We start from the raw sequence: 19,011 nt of genomic DNA, 5'->3' as shown, positions 1-19,011 counted from the left end.
GTACAAAAGAAAGAAAAATTGCCCAGTTCTATGCCATTCTTACAAATCATCCTATGATTGTTCATCCACTGTGTCCATCCATCTCATTGAGGGTCTTCTTTGTACCTGATCAGCAAGGACCTTCTCAAGGGAACAGTCCCTCCCAGTACTAAACTATGTGAGATCATTCTCATTTCTAAGAAGTGTTCCAGCTGTACTTCTTCCACGACAGGTTTGTTCATTCTTCTGCTATATTCCATATGCGTTACCAGTGCCACAATTCCAAGGCATTAAGTTTACCCAGTCTTCTTTGTGCATGGCCCAGCTTTCATAAGCATATTGTTATCAGATGCCCTTGAGTAGGGACATATGTACAACAGAACAAAATGCCATCCTCGTAATTGTTCTTATGTTTGAGCCCATTATTGCAACCACTGTATAAATCTATCATATTGAGGGTCTTCCCTTTAAACTGCCCCTCTACTTTACCAAGGATGACGTCATCTCCCAGGGACTGAGAGTCTCTCCTCACAACATGCACAAAGTATGTGAGATGAAGTCTTTTCATCCTTGCTTCTAAGGAGCATTTTGGCTGTCCTTCCTGCCGACAAGTTTGTTTGTTCTTCTAACAGTTCAAAATCCTTTGCCAAAAACATAATTCAAATGCATTGATTTTTCTTCAGCTTTCCTTATTCAATGTCAACTTTCACATGCCTATGAGGTGATTAAAAATTCCCTGGCTTGGGTCAGGTGCACGCTAGTCCTCAAATTGCCATTCTTATTTACCAGCATTTTTAAGAGGTCTTGTTCTGCAGATTTACCCAATGCAATGTGGCATTTGGTCCCTTCACTTCTGCTTCCATGGGCATTGACTGTGTATCTCAGCAAAACGAAATCCTTGACAATTTCAATCCTTTCTCAGTTTATCATGACATCACCCACTGGTTCAGTTTTGAGGATGTTTGTTTTCTTTACATACGGAAGACTGTAATCCTTGATCTTCATTCGGAAATACTTCAAGTTCTCTCCACTTTTAGCTAGCAAGGTTATATCATCTGCAGATTGTTAATAACAAACCTGATGCCACTTCGTTCATTATATAATCCAGCCTCTCTGGTTACTCGTTTAGCATACAGATTGAATACTTATAGATAAAATCCTGATTCTCCCCTTTCCTGTTGACAATTCTCAGTATCCCCTGGTTCTGTTTGAATGACTGCCTCTTGCGGCTCATGCAGAACTTGTACACAGGACAAGAGGCAGCCATTCCAACAGATCAAGGTGATACTGAGAATGTACACTTTGGAATTCCCTTATTCATCATATTATTCATATTTTGGCATGACCCACCACCCCACAGTAAAAGTCTCTACATGTCAATAAACTACAAGTAGCATCTTTCTGATATCTTCTGCTTTGAGTCAAGATCCATTTGACAGCAGTGATGCTATCCCTTTCTATGTCTTCTTCTGAATCTGGCTTGAATTCTCAGTAGTTCTGTGCTGATTCACTGCTGTAGCCATTTTTTAATCAGCTTCAGTAAAATTTTACTTTTTTGTGATTCTAATGATATTGCATTCAATTGAGTCACTTTTCTTTGGAATGAGTACAAATATGGATTATATTCCAGTTAGTTTGCTTCTTTGAGATTCTTTCACATAGATAAATGAGCACCTCCAACAAAACATTTAAATTCATATTCTACCAATTCTTGGAACCTTTCTAAAGAACTGTATGTTACTAAAAGCATTCTCAGGGCATTATTGAGTGTGTGCATTAAATAAATTTTCTGTCATTGTTTAAATAAATCTGAAGCACAGAAGAAGGTAGCTCAAGTAATATTCTTAAGTCAATATGACAACATATCTCAGCATATTCAAGAATGAGATAATGATGTTCACAACTAGCTCACTGAGAACATAATGCATGTAAATTATTCTTATTGCAATTTAATGATGGCACACACCTTTCAACATGACATTTTTAACATGCATTTCAATTTTAGCATGATTGTGATATGAAGACACATCTTCCGTTATTTTGTGAGTAAACTAACTTTGAGCTGTCTATGGCTGTGAGGGATTGCACTATTTAAAAATGTGGTTTGGAGTTCAACTTCTTGTAGGGGGAGGTTCTAGTGGTACAGAGTAATGATAGAAAATATTGTGGTGTCTTAGAAGGGCAGGGAGTTTGCTCAGAAAGTGAATCAACATAATGCTCCCGTTATTGAGAAAGTTTTACAATTTAAAAACTTTACAAATAATAATCTGCACAAAACAGTTTATTAACTGTGCATATGAAAATTTATATGATACAAGACTATATATTTGAGACTATTCTTTTAAAATAATATAAAAACTGATAAGAAGTGGCTGTTACTATGTAAAAGCTAAGATGTTCGCCAAAGGGAGAAGATCCATCAGGGATATAACACAATGCTTAATTGGTAAATACTAGTTACATTGTACAATAAATTCATAACTTTTGCACAGAAAATTAATTAGCTTAGCCACCACTTTTAAACATGGAAAATTTTCAAGTGACTTTCTTAATTTTACTATTTTTTTTTGCCAGTTTAATAATCTTGGGCTCTCTTCTCGGCCTTTTGGCTAAGATCGAGTGTAGTTAAATGATCTTGGTATACAAGCCAGGGACAAGGGAAAAACAAGTGAACTAAAATCAATGGAAGGAAGGTCGTAGGATGCCTACTGGTGCTCAATCAAGGGTAATGTAGCAACGAGGAATTACTAAACCGAATGAAGGCCAAACATGATATGGGGACAAGAGGGAAGTAAAAAGGAAATAGAGGAAAAAAGCAAGAGGAAAAGGACATTTATAGAGGCCTAAATAGAGGCATGTACATGTGTGTGTGTGTGTGTGTGTGTGTATTTAACTCAAGTACTCCTTTAACACAAGAACACTTCCTTCTAACAATCTGGCATTCTGTGTTGCTCACCTCCCCAACATGATAGCTGAAGACAAAACGGGTGCATAAGCAAAGTGGTGAAGAAAGCTGATGGTGCCCAGATATCAAAATATATAGCATCTGGAGTCATAAAGGCTTGAAGATAAACAAGCAGCCATGTAGCTCAGAAGCAACAAAGCCCACATGGAAGAAGCACACCAGTCTGTGTGATCATGAGGTATTGATGGGATCAGGTATCAGGCATCTAAGACCAAAAACAAAATCATACCCAAGGTGAATGTGGGGGACATGGAGTGGAGACCCAATATCCATCTGTAGACTGTTGGACATCCCCTCACAGAGGGGTCACAGGGAAGAGATGAGTCAGTCAGGGTGCAGTATAACACCGATGAAACACACAACTTTCATTTAGCTTTTTGGTGCTTCCTTCCTCCCACTATCATGACCTCAATTCTACCTTACAAATTGGATTAGACCAGAGCAGGCACACTGTTACAGATAAGAGCCTGCAACACAGGGAATCTATGACCGATAAATCCCTTAGGGCCAAAAAGGAGAATAGAGATACCAGGAGGATGGTGGGGGTGAGGGTGCTGGGGAGGGGAATCGATCACAAGGATCAACTTAGAACCTCCTCCCAGGGGGACGAATAATGGAAAAGTGGGTGAGGGGTGACGGAGGATGATATAAGATATGGAAAAAAGTAATCTATAACTTGTCAAGGGTTCGTGAGGGAGGGTAGGCCAGGGAGGGATGTGGAAGAAATGGGGAGCTGATATCAGGTGCTCAAGTGGGAAGAGAATGCTTTGAAAATGATGATGGTGGCATACGTGCAAATGTGCTTGACACACTGGATGAATGTACGGATTGTGATAAGCGATGTAAGAGCCCCCAATAAAAGTATTTAAAAAATGATCTTGGTATATTTAAGCAGTTAAGTAATCCGATAAAAAGAACAAGACTCTGGTTACCAATCATAGTGTGAGGAAATTATCAAAGCTGATGACCAAAGACGAGTTTGGAAACCAGGTGTTAATGTTTGAGACTTTGTAGTTATATAGTTTTAAGGTTATTTAAAAGGCGTTTGAAAACAATTGCATTTAAAACTTAGCATGATAGCAATAGAAACAGAATGTGCTGTAGAAACTTAACTCCTTTGTATCTGTTTCCTAATATATAACAGATAAATCGCATGAGAAAATCAGAGGATGAAAACATAGCTTCAAAATTATGTCTCTACATTACCAGAACATGATTTAAAATCAGATGTTATTGGACCAGGATGTGTTCTTATTCCCTTGTGCATTATCCACATCAGCAAAAAATTCCTGAAGTGAAACAAAATCCACTTACTCTTTTTTAAAGATCTGGGAATAGATACTTGGGTTTTCACCAGACATTGCCTGCTACACGACCAGTAACTCTTTTGACTCTCTTCATGCCATTAGAGACCAAATTCTCATTTTACTTTGATTTCTGTGAAGCATATCTGAGTGTAGAATTCCTTTTGAAGTGAATTTTTCTAGTGACTTCACTTACATAAACTCCAGGGCAGAGAAATGCAATAAATACAATAGGAAAATACATCAAGGCTTTGTACTTGGTCAGTTTCTTAACAAGAACATTATCCTCAGGCAAAGACCACACTGAAAAATAGGGTAAGCACTTGTGCAAAGGTTAACACAAAGATTCGGTCTTCAATTCACTTAAAAATCATAAGACGTTATGGATTATTTTCTGAATGCCAGAGAATATGCTAGGGACCTCAGAACTCAAAAGAAGACTACGTGTCAATTACTACTAAAATGTGACTTGTAAATTTGAGGGAAGGATAATCTATAGCTTTTGGAATTGAAAATTATTACATAAATAAATTAAGAAAATGAAGGATATAACCAATGCACAAAGTGTTACTAAAGACTGATGTAGTTAAAACAAGAACACAGAATTTATAGTCAAATCTGGGCTTAGTTACTTGTTATATGAGCATGGACAAGAAAATGAATGCATCTGAGCTACGGTTTCAACTGAAAATAGAATAATATATAACTCAAAGTGTGGATATGAAGATAAAATTAAACAACACATTATGAGAGAGTCAAGTATTTTTCCAATCACAGAGTAGGGGCTCAGAATTTCTAACCTCTTTCTGCCCCGTTATATTTTACAAAGCCCTTACATACAACCTTGCAAAATATTTCAAGTATTGCATTTTAATAGGCGTCATCATCTGTCAAAGTCTAGAGCAGCGGTTCTCAACCTGTGGGTCACGACCTCTTTGGGGGTCGAATGACCCTTTCACAGGGGTAGCCTGATTCACAACATCAGTAAAGTTACAGTGATGAAATAGCAACGAAAATAATTTTACAATTGGGGTCACCACAACATGAGGGTCACGGCATTAGGAAGGTTGAGAACCACTGGTCTAGAACTTAGAAATTCAACTAGTGGTTACAAAGTACACATTGTATTTTATCACTGACAGAATTATACTTCAGGATAGATCTACAAATGTTCTATCTGACAATGAATGAAATTATATTTCTATTCAATTTGTCATGTCCAGCATAATAGACTATATGATTATCTGACTCAAAATTAGCAAAACCAGTCCATTTCAGCTCACTATGCTGAGATATGGATTTTTATGCATTCCATTTCATTTATGATGAGTTCCAATTTTCCTATATTCATACTTCCTGTTTTTTTTGTTCTGATTCTTAATAGATGTTTGGACCTCTTTTTAAAAAAGCTTTTAGAGGCATGCCACAATATCAAATGAAGATCTCAAAATTTACTCTCATTCCACATCAGCTAGACTACTATAGAAGAGGAATGAGGCATCAGAACTGCAGGAAGGCTCATTAACAACCTGAAATATGCAAACAATTTAAAAGATCGTCAAGGACATGGATTGATATATCAGCTGAAATAATGGGCTCAAAACATAACAATCGTGAGGATGGGCCAGGCCTGGCAGTGTTTCATTCTGCAGTACATAAGATTGACAATGAGTCCGAACTGAATTGATAGTGCCTAAATAGCACTCACGCGCGCAAACACACACACACACACACACACACACACACACACACACACACACCTGCTTTAAGTAGGTAGCTTATCCCAGTCATGTTTGAATTGCTTTCAAACATGAGGGGCTCCCATTCCTGCATGGTATCATGTAATGGTCCACTGGGATTCTTTTTTTTTTTTTTTAACATTTTATTAGGGGCTCATACAACTGTTATCCCAATCCATACACACATCAATTGTGTAAAGCGCATTTGTACATCGTTTCTCAAAACATTTTCTCTCCACCCAAACCCCCGGCATCAGGTCCTCATTTTTCCCCTCCCTCCCCACTCCCGCCTCCCTCATCAGCCCTTGATAGTTTATAAATGGGTATTTTGTCATATCTTGCCCTGTCCGACGTCTCCCTTCACCCACTTTTCGGTTGTCTGTCCCCCAGGGAGAAGGTCACACACAGTTCCATGTAATCAGTTCCCTCTTTCCTACCCATTCTCCCTTTACCCTCCCTGTTTTGCCACTCACACCACTGGTCCTATAGGGCTCATCCGTCCTGGATTCCCTGTATTTTCAGTTCCTATCTGTACCAGTGTACCTCCTCTGGTCTAGCCAGACTTGCTAGATCGAATTCGAGTCATGGTAGTGGGAGCGGGGAGGAAACATTTAGGAACTAGAGGAAAGTTGTATTTCTCATCATTGTTACATCGCATCCTGACTGGCTCATCTCCTCCCCTAGACCCCTCTGCAAGGGGATCTCCAGTGGCCTACGGTCCACTGGGATTCTTAAGGGTTTCACTGTACAATCTTTTCAAAAGTAGATTTCTATGTCTTCCTACCTCTATTGCCTTTGTCTAGAAAGTCTTCTGAAATCTGTCCTCCATGGTGACCCTGTTGGTATTTAAAATATCCAACATCACAGCAACAAGTCAGCCATCAACAATTAGACAGATACTGAAGTGGTTGTATCTTTTCCCTATATTTATTCAACTTGTATGTCGAGCAAATAATTCAAGAAATTGGACTATATGAAGAAGGGTGTGAAATCAGGATGCAGACTTGCTAACACTTTAGATATTCATTGGTATACAGGAAACTGAGGTTTTGAAATGTTGATCCCATGTTGCCAAAATTTTTAATTTGTTCCAACACTAATCAAAATTTTGGGATTTTCTAGATATTGAAACATATCTAGAACAGAGAGAATTTTACTTCTTCTCTGCCAATGTGGATCTCTTTGATTTCTTTTTGATGCCTAATTGCACTGCCTAAGACTTGCAGGCCTGTATTAAACAAGAGTGGGGCTGAAGGGCATCCTTGTATGTTTCCCCGCCACAGGGGACGGTTTCCCTTTTTTGCCACCGAGCAAAATGCTGGCCATTGGTTTTGAGTGTATGCCTATAGTATGTTGAGGAATTTTTTCTCTATTCCTATTTTGTTTTGTTTTTATAAAAATCGGTGCTGGATTTTGTCAAGTACCTTTACTATATTGGTTTACATAATCATATGGTTCTTTTCTTTTTTATTTATATTTTGTATTACTTTTTTTAAATGCTGAATCATTCTTGCATACCTGGAATAAATCTCGGTTGATCACGCTGCAATGTTTTCTAAATATTTTGTTGAATTCTATTAGCTAGAAATTTTATTGAAATATTTTGTATTGATGTTCATAAGGGAAATCAGTCTTTAATTTGCTATGCTGGTATTGTTTTCCCATGTTTTTTTGTACCAGGGTTATATTCTCAAAGTGAGTTTGGTCATTTGTTGTCATTTTCTATATTCTGGAATAATCTACATAGAATTGGTATCAACTCTTTTCTGAATGCTTGATAAAGTTTTTCATTAAAGGCATCTGGCCCTGGATTTTTTGTTGAGGACAATTCATTAATGACTTGATATATTTCTTCTTGTGTTATTGATCTGTTCAAATTTTCTATACCAGCTTGCATTAATTTATGTATAGTATGTTTCTAGAAATCTGTTCATTTCTTGTAGGTCTTTTAATTTGTTTGAGTATAGTCTTTCATAATATTACATAATTATCTCTTTTAATTTGGTTAATTCTGTTGTGATGTTGCCCATTTCATTTCTTATTCATGATTTTTTTCATCTTCTTTGTTAAATTTGCCTATGGTCTATTAATTTTTAATCATTGTATTTTCAGCCACAAGAAAGCTTGGAAATTTAAAAAGGATACCAAAGAATAACTGATGTCTTTGAATTATTATGTTGATGAAAAATATTAAATATACCATTAATGGCCAGAAGACCAACCAAACCTATCTTGGGAGAAATGCAGTCAGAATTATCTTTAGAAGCAAACATGGTGAGACTTTATCTAAAATACTTCGGATATGTCACCAGGGGGGACCAGTCCCGGGAGAAGACATCATGCTTGGTAATGCAGTGGTCAGTGAGATAAAGACAGACCCTCAATGATAGTTTTTTTGGTCAACTTAGATGGACCAGGATTTTTAGTGGTTTGGTAGTTGAAGCCTCCCTCATAAAGTGATATAATATAATCAGTGCCATAATGCGATTTACTGTGACCAAGCCGCGACTTGGGTCATGGCCTCGATGATATCTCCTTTGGGCTCTGTCATAATTGATATTTGAGGAGATGGTGTGGAGAGCTCCATTTCTCCTGCTGGGTCTAGAGCCTGCATTTGGTTCATCGACCTCCTGTCATATTGCCTGCTGATCTCAGGTGCCATCGGAAGACTGCTAACTTGGATTCACTCAACTCCACATCCACCGGCCTGTAATATTTCTGCTTCATCATCCTACTTCCTGGTTCATCCGCGCCTAAGCTACCTGAGTCGGGAGAAGCTTCCAGGTAAACATCTGATGCATGGACTTGAACTGTGCTGGACTTCACTGCTTCTACAACTGTGTGAGCCACTTTTTTGATATACATTTTTTTCTATACATAGATGTAGAAGCATCATTATTTTTGCTTTTTAAGAAAACTCAACCTGACATAGATGGATTGGCACAGTGGCTTCAATACTCTGCTCAAACTGCAAGGGTTTTGAGGCAGACATGGAACCAGGCAGTGGTTCATTCCTTTGCACACAGGATTGCTATGAGTTCCAACTGACTCGATTGCTCCTAGCAAGAAAAAGCACCCATAATGTGCAGGCGCACTGTGACCCCAAGTTTCTACTCAAAAAGGCAACATATTTGGGGGATGAAAAGAACACACACAAATTACTCCACCGGGGTCCTCACCAGTAGCAACAGCAATTATTTAAAATGGATAGGAAAGGAATGAAGGGAAGTCATACATTGGGCTTGAATTTTGGGCTCTTTTAAAGAATTATCTGTTCGGCAACCAACTGACAACAGAAACTTGAAGGTTCAATAGGCGGCCAAGGAGAGCAGCGAGTGGATGTCCATAAGGAGGGACAATTTGGCAAAGGAGGATAGCAATGGCGGCACAACTTGAGGAATACAATCAAGGTCAATGAATGATACCTATTGAAATTAATGAATTGATACATGTTTTGCTGTGTGAACTTTCAATAGCAACAACCCACATTAGCAATAATTTCTGAATATAAAGTAAGAGAAAATAACATACTGTTGTGAAAAGAAGAAAGAAAGAAATCCAGTCAGACCACCTCGGGAATGGGGTGGTGGGTGGAAAACATACTCGTATATATAAAAATATGTTTCATATTATCCATAGGGAAAAATCAAAACAAAACCAAAAAACAGGCACCCTCTTTGATGGCACTTAGAGAACGTGCAATGTCACAGTCTTGGCTGTGACTAGATTAAGGTAGCATTCCAAGTGGCCATGGAGAGCATGACTTCCTATAATGGCATCAGAAGCTCGTGAGGAGGAAGTGAGAGGCACCCAATCCATAAACGAAGTCTGTGTGTTTAGAATTAGAACGTGAGTCAAACTGATTCTGACTTTTAATCAGCGTAAAAAATCAAATTGAACTATACGATTTGCCAATGCTTTGTTCTCTTGTGAGTTTTCTTTGGAATAAGATTCTCGCCTACTTGTTAAAAATAACTTCAAAAACCTAACTTACGTCTGAACATTTTCATTGTAGTAACTCTCTACAGGCGACTTGCTATCTAGTCACTTGGCATTTTCACATGGAAAAATCTAGATATTCCATTGGAAAAGTTGGTGAGGTATCATCTCTACTTTGAGAGAACATGATTGTGGAAAATGCCACAGTGCTAAGGGAATGTGATTATAAATTCAGATCAATATGTGATGGTGATAGAAAATGCAGCGTGTACCTAATCCAGCTAACTGTGCCCCTGACAAATGTGGTGTGAGCACTGTGTCATCGGTGCCTTTCCTTTCTTTATTTGCATTATCCATCAGGACAGCCCAGGAGGGAATGCCTGGGAATTGTGCTACCCCTGTAATAAGCCACAACACTAATGAGGCATAACAAATTTAGCAAGTATCATGTATAATCTTGATCTTTCATTGACACCATTACCCATATAGATTACACGGTGCCATTTGTTATCTGCCTAATGCAGATGAAGTGGGAAGGTGTAGCTGAATTACTCCTTCTACAGTTGTACATTTTTTAAAGCATTGTTGCCCTCCAAGACAAAAACGCAACAGCCTCGCCTTCTGTTTTGCTGCCGCTGCCTCTCAGCAGGATTGGCTGGCTGTTTTTGCCGAAGGTCAGCCAGATTTTGTCTTTCTCACAGTTTCTGTTTCCTCCTGGGATTGAAGGTCTAATATATTTCTGTAACACACCAACCAAGCCCAAGATAAACAAGTATGCAGAGAAACGTGGCTCTAGGACATGCCTCTCTTTAGTCCAACAATTTAGAAATCAGATGGCTGCAATGATCCTTGACTACAGGAATTGTTGAGCCTGAGCCAAATGAAGGAGGTTGTGGTGAGGTCAGATGTCAATGATGAAATTTGGAAGTTTAAACGAATCATACAAATTATAAACATTCAATGTGTATTACTATTTCACAGAATTTTTTAAGAAAGGCAGATTCATTCTCATTCAGATGAACTCTTGGGAAGAGGCAAATGTTAGTTCCATTTTACAGATGTATGCCTTTTCTAGACAGAGAAGCCAGGTGAGAAGAAGGACTGTGTGCATACTGATGTTTTACTCTGAAATTACAAGAGGCTGGACTGAGTAGGTTAGTGGTTCTCAACCTTCCTAATGCTGCAGCCCTTTAGAGTTCCTCATGTTGTGGTCACCTCCGAACCATAGAATTAGTTTCTTTGCATGTGAAATTAAAAAAAAAAGGAGAAAAAGGTATTTTCTTTGCTATTTCATAACTATAATTTTGCTTAAGTTATCAATCGGGTGACCCCTGTGAAAGGGTTGTCCCACCCCTCAAAGGGGTTGTGACCCAGAGGTTGAGAACCACTGGAGTAGGTAGTAGGAGTGGAAGGATGAGTTAGCACAAGGATTAACATAAAAAATTGGGGAGGATAATGAATATTCCCATGATCCCTTTCTTCTATGCCAATAGATACTTTGTAATTAATTTTACATCTATCTCTACTTGGTGCCATTTGGTAGCTCTGCTGGCAGAGTGGCTTACCATTGGTTGCTGGAGAAAGATGCTTTCTGTGCCGATAAAGATTTATAGCCTTGAAAACCCAGAGGGGTAGCTCTACCCTGTCCTGCAGGTGTCGCTGATAGTTGGTATCCACTTGATGGCAGTGAGTTGAGGGATCTCTGTCAAGCCTCTCTTTATGAAGAGAACGGCACTGGCCAAAGAGTGTCATGCAAATCCAGACCCAGAAATGACAAAATTGTAACTTACATCTTAGTTCCTTCCAAAACATTATTCAAAAAAAGGAAAATAAGTATTTTATTACCTTGACAGATTCTGTCAGGAATGCCTACCTGCAAAGTAGCTTGACTTAATAACATTGGATCAGACAGCCTGAAACGTACCGTCTATAGCAGGGCACCAAAGAGAGGAAGTAGAGAGCACTAGCCACATTTGTTGCAATTAATCATGAACAAAATTTCCCAAAATGAGATGTGCTTTAAATCCAGGGGAAAGTATCAATGACTCAGAGCCTCTGATACCTTTCAGTATTAAATACCATTAAGTATGAATTTGGTCCAAGGAAAATCCTTATTTGGGAATCCTGAATGTTTTGGGTGGAGTGACAGGAAGAGAAAACAGAACAGAAGTTTTTAGACATAATATTTTCTACATTCCAGTTTTACCTGATAGTCGTTCATTTCAACTGTTAATCATGTTGCTGGCCAACAATTCTGTCCTTTCTTTTTTGAGGTTCATGAGCATTTTAATGGTATATTTTTGTTTAGACATACACCAACTTTCTTTTTAAACATCTTATTTACTTTAGAAACAAGTACTCCACTTTGAGAGCAAAGTTCAAAACCAAGATACAATTCTTCAGAGAACATCATCTCCAGGAGGCTGGTCTGAAAACACTCAGATTCTACCCATTTTCTGAGGTTTCTGTATTTAAGTAGTATAGGCACTACAGTTACTTTCCACTGTTTTCCAAAGTCATTATGTGATCTTTCCAATAAGGGTTTTCTCCAGCTTGGAAGTTGATGAGCACACAACCTTCACTAATATGCTTCAGACCCTCTAGAACAACCGCTTCGGCCAGCTCAGTCAGGGCCCGAGCTCCTCCCTTCGGCGTCATTAGAACCCGTGAAGTAGGAGAAAATTATTCCTGCTCTTGCGTTGTTCTGCAGCCTCGTTCAATTCTTTGAAACCAGACAGACCCACTTCCCCATAGCGGGGGAGCGGGTGCCCACATGGACTGGCAGGTAATTTCTGTTTATTTTTTCCTTTTCAACATATTTTTTATGTTTCTTTATTAGTTATCCCTTTTCTATAGACTCTCTATTTCTATTTACTTATTTTAAAAATTAAAAGAATTTATGGGCAGTAATGTTTGAGATTATAAAGCTCATGTTATTCTAGTTTGGTAACGTGAAAGAGCATTCTCTGTTTTTCAAAGTACATTGAAAAACAGAATTTTAAATACTTGTACTGTATATTCTATATTCAGTATCATGGCGGCAAATTGTATTGTTGGCATCTTTCTGTCGTTCTACGAGGTGCTTAATTAAGGGTAGTCATAATTTACTAACTAACATCTGTTGGAGAGTTATATTGAGAGGGTTAGTTGTTTAAGATGACTTGATTTTAAAGTTAAAATTATTCATAAATGATATCAAGTCTAGGTTTATTGCAAATGCATAAGGAAAGAAATCATTAAAATTGTCTTTGATGATTTTAAATAAGTTTTTGGATGAAGTTATTTTTGTAGAATCAAAGATTGAAGTGGATTCCTTTTTAGCAGCATCAAAAGAGGCAAGACTCATTATCTCTCCATTGACAAATTGGAAAATAATTGTTGGGTTGATTAGTTACTCTATGGGTTCAGAGAATAAAATAGAGTGCATGAACATCTAATGCCATAAATTGGCATGGGTAGTGATTTTATAAATAAGCTTGAGAAAAAGGAATCCATCTAACCCTCTTAAAAGGTGAGCAAAAGACAATTTACAAAGGATGACACCTGAATCACTAACAAACACATGAGGAAATGCCCTCTTTCACTTACCATTCAGGAAATGCAAGTCAAAACAGCCATGGGATACCATTTAACACCCATTACCAAAGCCCAATTAAAAACAAACAAACAAAACATGGAGAACAACAAATGCTGGAGAGGGTGTGGAGAGAGAAGAAATCTTATAAAATGCTGGTGGGCTTATATATGTGAACAACCACTGTGGAAAAAGAAAGGGAAATTCCTAAAACAGTTGGCTATTGAATTATCATATGGCCCAGCAATACCATTGCTGGGCATATACTCAAAAGAAGTAAGAGACAGATCATGGACAGACATGTGTTCTCCCGTATCCATTGTATCACATTTTGTATCCATTGTAGTACATTTCACGATAGCAAGAAGTTGGAAATAGCCTATTTAGTAGAACAATAGATTTTTTAAAAAAATTGATATATTCACATAATGGAATACTACACAACCCTAAAAAACAGCAATAAAACCATGAAACACCTCATGACACAAAGGGATCTGGAAACCATTATGCTGAGTGAAGTCAGACGATCAGAAAAGGACAAATACTATGTACGTCCTGCTATGGGGATGGGCACCAGGAGGGACCTAGGCTCAGGCTTGCACACCATCCAGTCTGGCAGCCAGTGTGGCCAAACAGCTTGGTCGAGAGCCTGATTGGGGCCAGTGAACCCCTGTAGGTGTGTATCTTGAAGGTCACTTGGACAAAGGGGTCCTCATAGTATCTGGGATCAGATTTTCAAGGGAGAAGGAGGAGAGGCTGACCCCTTAGTGGCTGCCATGCCAAGTTATGACGCGGTCCCCCAGGATTGATAGACATTTCTATCAGAGTGCTGAGAGATGCTGATGGGAAAGTTATGTCAGGAGGACGGAAAGGGAGCAGACGTGTCTGGGAAAAGACAAGTAAATGTCTGCTGGTAGACACAAGTGGAGGACCGACTTCCTAGTAGGAAGGAAAAACGGACAATACTTTTAAAGACTCTAAGAGGGGAGTATGCCTTGTAATATGCACTTAATAAGCCACATTGGCTCAAGTTTCTGGTCACTCCCTTGGAAGCCAGGCCAAGTGCCATTGAACACTGGGGCATTGAATCCTGGATTTTCAAGGTGCACAACATGTTCCAAAGACCACACCAGAGGGATGGGATGTGAAAACCTCACTAGGTGAACTAGACTCAAACTCAAGCACACCTATAACCTGAGAACTCAAGACTGAAATTACATGATGTGTGACGAAGCAGAGGACAGCGCTTACAACAGCATTGAACTGTCAGTAGGTCAATCAACATTGACCTACTCTTTCAATGTCCTACTTGCTGTCTTACGATATGCATTATTCTGGCAGACCAGAGATTGACATTGTCAGTGAATATTCTTGTAAGTTTTACCTGACAACCAACTCTCAAGGTTTGTGTAAATAGCTTCAAGTCACATTAGGATTTATTATGTACAAGTGAATAATTCAGGTATTGCAATATGTAATTAGCCTACACATATTCAACCTCCCTTCTAAATAGTGTTTTAAAAATTAATACCATAGGCTAATCAATAACATTATAAGCAGAGGGTCCTTATGCTTCAGAGAGATGATTTACAAGATGCTGTACCATAAATTAACAAGGATGTCTCTAAGGCGAACCAGAAGTAGATGAAAACCATAGATTCAGGAATAGATTTGGTGCTCACACTTAATCCTAGCTCCAATTTAAGAACAATTAGTTCTTGTGACATCGTCCTGCTCAATAGTCACCCTTATGAAGGAATGTCAGAAGATATGAGGGCTATAGCAAAGTGTTATAAAGAAATTAAATGGTTCTCAAATATCAGATAAAATAGCATCTGGGGTCTTAAAGGGTTGTTTTCAAACAAGCAGCCATCTAAGTGAGATGTCACCTAAGTCCACATGGAGGAAGCACACCAACATCTATGACCCAAGGATTGTAAATTATATAATCCAAATCTGAATGAGGGAATGGTATCAGAGCTTAAATTGTGAGATTCTGGTTTGCAGAGGAATAGGGATAACAGTGGAAGCCCAAAACACATTTGCAAGATCTGCACAGGGGATAAGCTTCCGGTGATTCCCTCTAACCATAATCAAGGAATGGGAATAACCTGGTTACTAGACATAGAGTACTGGGGAGATGGCCACAGTAGATTAAAATGATAAATTTTACTTGAATGGTTAAAACCTTGTCACTTGAACTCCCCTCTTGCACACTTTGGGTTAGATCTGGTTTTTAATATTTTCTGAGTTATCTCTCTCTCTCTCTCTATATATATATATATATGTATATATATATATATACATATATATATGTATATATATATATACATATATATATATATAGAGAGAGAGAGAAGCACGCGCTTTATCTCTGTTATATTTTGTCATTGTGAGTAGCCTTCCTAAATATTTGCTATGCATTTTTATAGCGACAACTAGATAAGAGTTCCTGGGGGAAATGGCAGTAGGGAGAAGGAGAGGGGAGGGAGAAGCAGGAGATGATATCAAGTAGTTCAAGAAGGAAGAAAATGTTTTGAAATTGATTTTTGTAGCAATTGTCGAGTCCTGCTTGTAATTGAACTATGAAATGGTATAATGTCTAGATTAGCTCCTAATAAAATGGCTTGGTAAAAAACATAATTATATTAATAATGAGCATGGGAAGAAGAAAACATTCTAAAGTTGATTGTGGTAATGGTTGTACATATCTTCTTGATTTGAGAGAACTCTTGAATTATACGATATGTGGAAGAAGTGCAAATAAAACTAAAAAAGTACTTAGAATCAAAACCTTACTTTTGGAAATAGAGCAAAGAAGTAGGAGGCAAAGGACACTTATAGAGGTATAAACACAGGCAAGTATATATGTAAATATATTTATATATAATGATAGGGACATAGGTTTATGTACATATATATTAAATAATAAAGTAGCAGACAGGCATTGGGCCTATACTCAAGTCCTCCCTCAATGCAAGAGCACTTTGTTCTAATAATCTGGCATTCAGTGATGGTCACTTTCCTGACACGATCACTGAAGACAAAATGGGTGCATAAGCAAATGTGGTGAAGAAAGCTGATGGTGCTGGGCTATCAAAAGATATAGCATCTGGGGTCTTAAAGGCTTGAAGATAAACAAGCAGCCATCTAGCTGAGAAGCAACAAAGCCCACATGGAAGAAGCACACCAGCCTGTGTGATCACGAGGTGTCAAAGGGATCCGGTATCAGGCATCAGAAGACCCAGAAAAAACAATCATATCAATGCAAAAGAGCGGGAGCGGGTGCGAAATAGACAACTGGACATCCCCTCACAGAATGGTCACAAGGAAGAGATAAGTCAGCCAGAGTGCAGGATAGCACCGATGGAACATACAACATTCCTCTCATTCTTTAATGCTTCCTCCACCCCACTATCATGACTGCAATTCTACCATACAAATCTGGCTAGACCAGAGCATGTACACTGGTAGAGATAAGAGCTCTCCACCCAGGGAATCCAGGACAGATAAACCGCTTGTGAACAATAATGGGAGTAGCAATACCATAAGGGTAAGGGTAAGGGCTGGGGGTCGGGGGAACCGATCACAATGATTGACACATAGCCCTCCCCAGCTCCCAGAGGGGATGAACAACAGAAACATAGGTGAAGGGAGACAGTAGTTGGTATAAGATATGAAAATAATACTAATTTATAAATTATCAAGGTTTCGTGAGAGAGGGAGTGGGGGGGGAGGAATAAAAATGAGCTGATACCAAGAGCTCAAGTAGAAAGAAAATGTTTTGAAAAGGATGATGGCAACATATGTACAAATGCACTTGACACAGTGGGTGTATGGGTTGTTATAAGAACTGTAAGCCCCCCCCAAATAAAATGATTAAAAATAAAATCTTTCCTTTTCTGCTTTTTACAAATGTATATTATTGTTTAGGAAATAAATAGCCATATGATTTAAGATATTTCAGTCTGCTAAAATTGAACACATTAATTCCTTGGAAATGGAGGTACTCTTTTAAAAAAGAAACTGCACTGCCTTGAGAAAAATCTTTCTTAAAGATATGTAGATATATAGTTAATGTATTCCTTTGCAGAATAGACACTAACAGAAACAATCATGACAATTATTTGAAAACAAAAATCTCAAGTTTCAGATGTGGGTTCAATTGAAAATAATTTCACTTTAACTTTTTTTGTGAACTGTTTAAGAAAAATATTCTGAAGAATTATCTGAGAAATGACCAGAGAATTTACAACAAAATGGATTCATTTTAAAATCCATATAAAAGAAAAAGTTTTGAAAACATTAGCCCACTATCAATTTATATTCTAAAGATGAATCATAATTTAATTCAGCTCAATTCCAGAAGCAATCATTGAGTAGTACTACTGTATGTTAGTTCATAAGCGGGCTCATTTTATAGCTATTAAAAATATATCACATTCCTTCATATTAATTTGGGAAAAGGCTGTTGATTGGTGCCTGGGGATAAAAGAAGAATAGAATAGTGATATTGTTGTATAAGTAATGTTTCAATATATTCAATATATTTATAATTCTCATTTCACTTATTTTAAATAGTATCTAGCACAACAAAATTTTAGCATACTTATAAATTTTGACACCCTTTGGGGGGTTAGAGGAGAAAGAATTGGACTTGGCATCAGAAATACTGATATTTTGACCAGATACTAAATCTAATGATTACTGTAACTGTGGAACAGGACCTACAGCTAGGCGAAGGCAGGATGTTGAATGAGGGCCGTGCTTATGCCTGCAGATTTTGTCTTGTGCTGTGCTCTGTGGGTCTGCTGAACGCTGTGTATTTCCAAGGTTGTTGAGATACTCCTGGTTAGAGTAAAGGCTGTTCTAGCACTTTTCCAAATGATCTTCCAAGCAGGAGTGCCAGATTCCTACACGTAGACAGTTGGTTCAGAGAGGGCAACTTTGGGCTTCCAGATCCTTCTCCCCCAGAGTCTTCATTCCCCATGTGGTCTGTTGGTGAGGCCTGTATGGAAAGAGATTTAATGCTACACTTGCTTCTGTTATTGGAGACTCTTGTTAATATGCCCTATGTGTCACAAATACGTTGACTTTCCTTAAAGAGGAGAAACATTGTGATTCATCCCAGGAGTGGGGCCATTGGAGGTGGAGGGATAGAGGCTGGCATGTGGGGAACACATACTACACCGGATGACACCATCAAAGGAGGTGATTCCAAATGACTGTCTCTAAAATGCTGTGTTGTGTTTCAGCAGTTTATTGTATTTTATAAATATATTAGTGTAGTTAGTTATAACAACAAAAATATTTCTTGTAAGCCAGGCTACATGTATCAATACATAAGTTGGTTAGTTTATTGTGCCAACCTAGCCGATAAACACATGTGGGATTAATAGAAGGGTAGAGGGATAAATGGCTCGGTGAACCTTGCCTTTTCAGTTCTCAGGTCTCTTGCTTTGTGATGGTCCCACCAGGGTGCAGCTGCCTTAGCAGTTCCCTGCTTCAGCT

The 19,011-nt window shown here is 38.3% G+C and overlaps 1 pseudogene; it reads right to left on the bottom strand.

Annotated features, from left to right (window-relative positions):
- LOC101662530 overlaps nucleotides 1-19,011 on the bottom strand; it is a 42,186-nt pseudogene that overhangs the window by 10,264 nt on the left and 12,911 nt on the right.

The sequence above is a fragment of the Echinops telfairi genome, unplaced genomic scaffold (genome assembly GCF_000313985.2).
Source record: "Echinops telfairi isolate 266 unplaced genomic scaffold, ASM31398v2 ScPeMD7_21;HRSCAF=78, whole genome shotgun sequence".
Lineage (NCBI taxonomy): Eukaryota > Metazoa > Chordata > Mammalia > Afrosoricida > Tenrecidae > Echinops > Echinops telfairi.
This window is presented reverse-complemented; position numbering and strand designations above follow the sequence as displayed.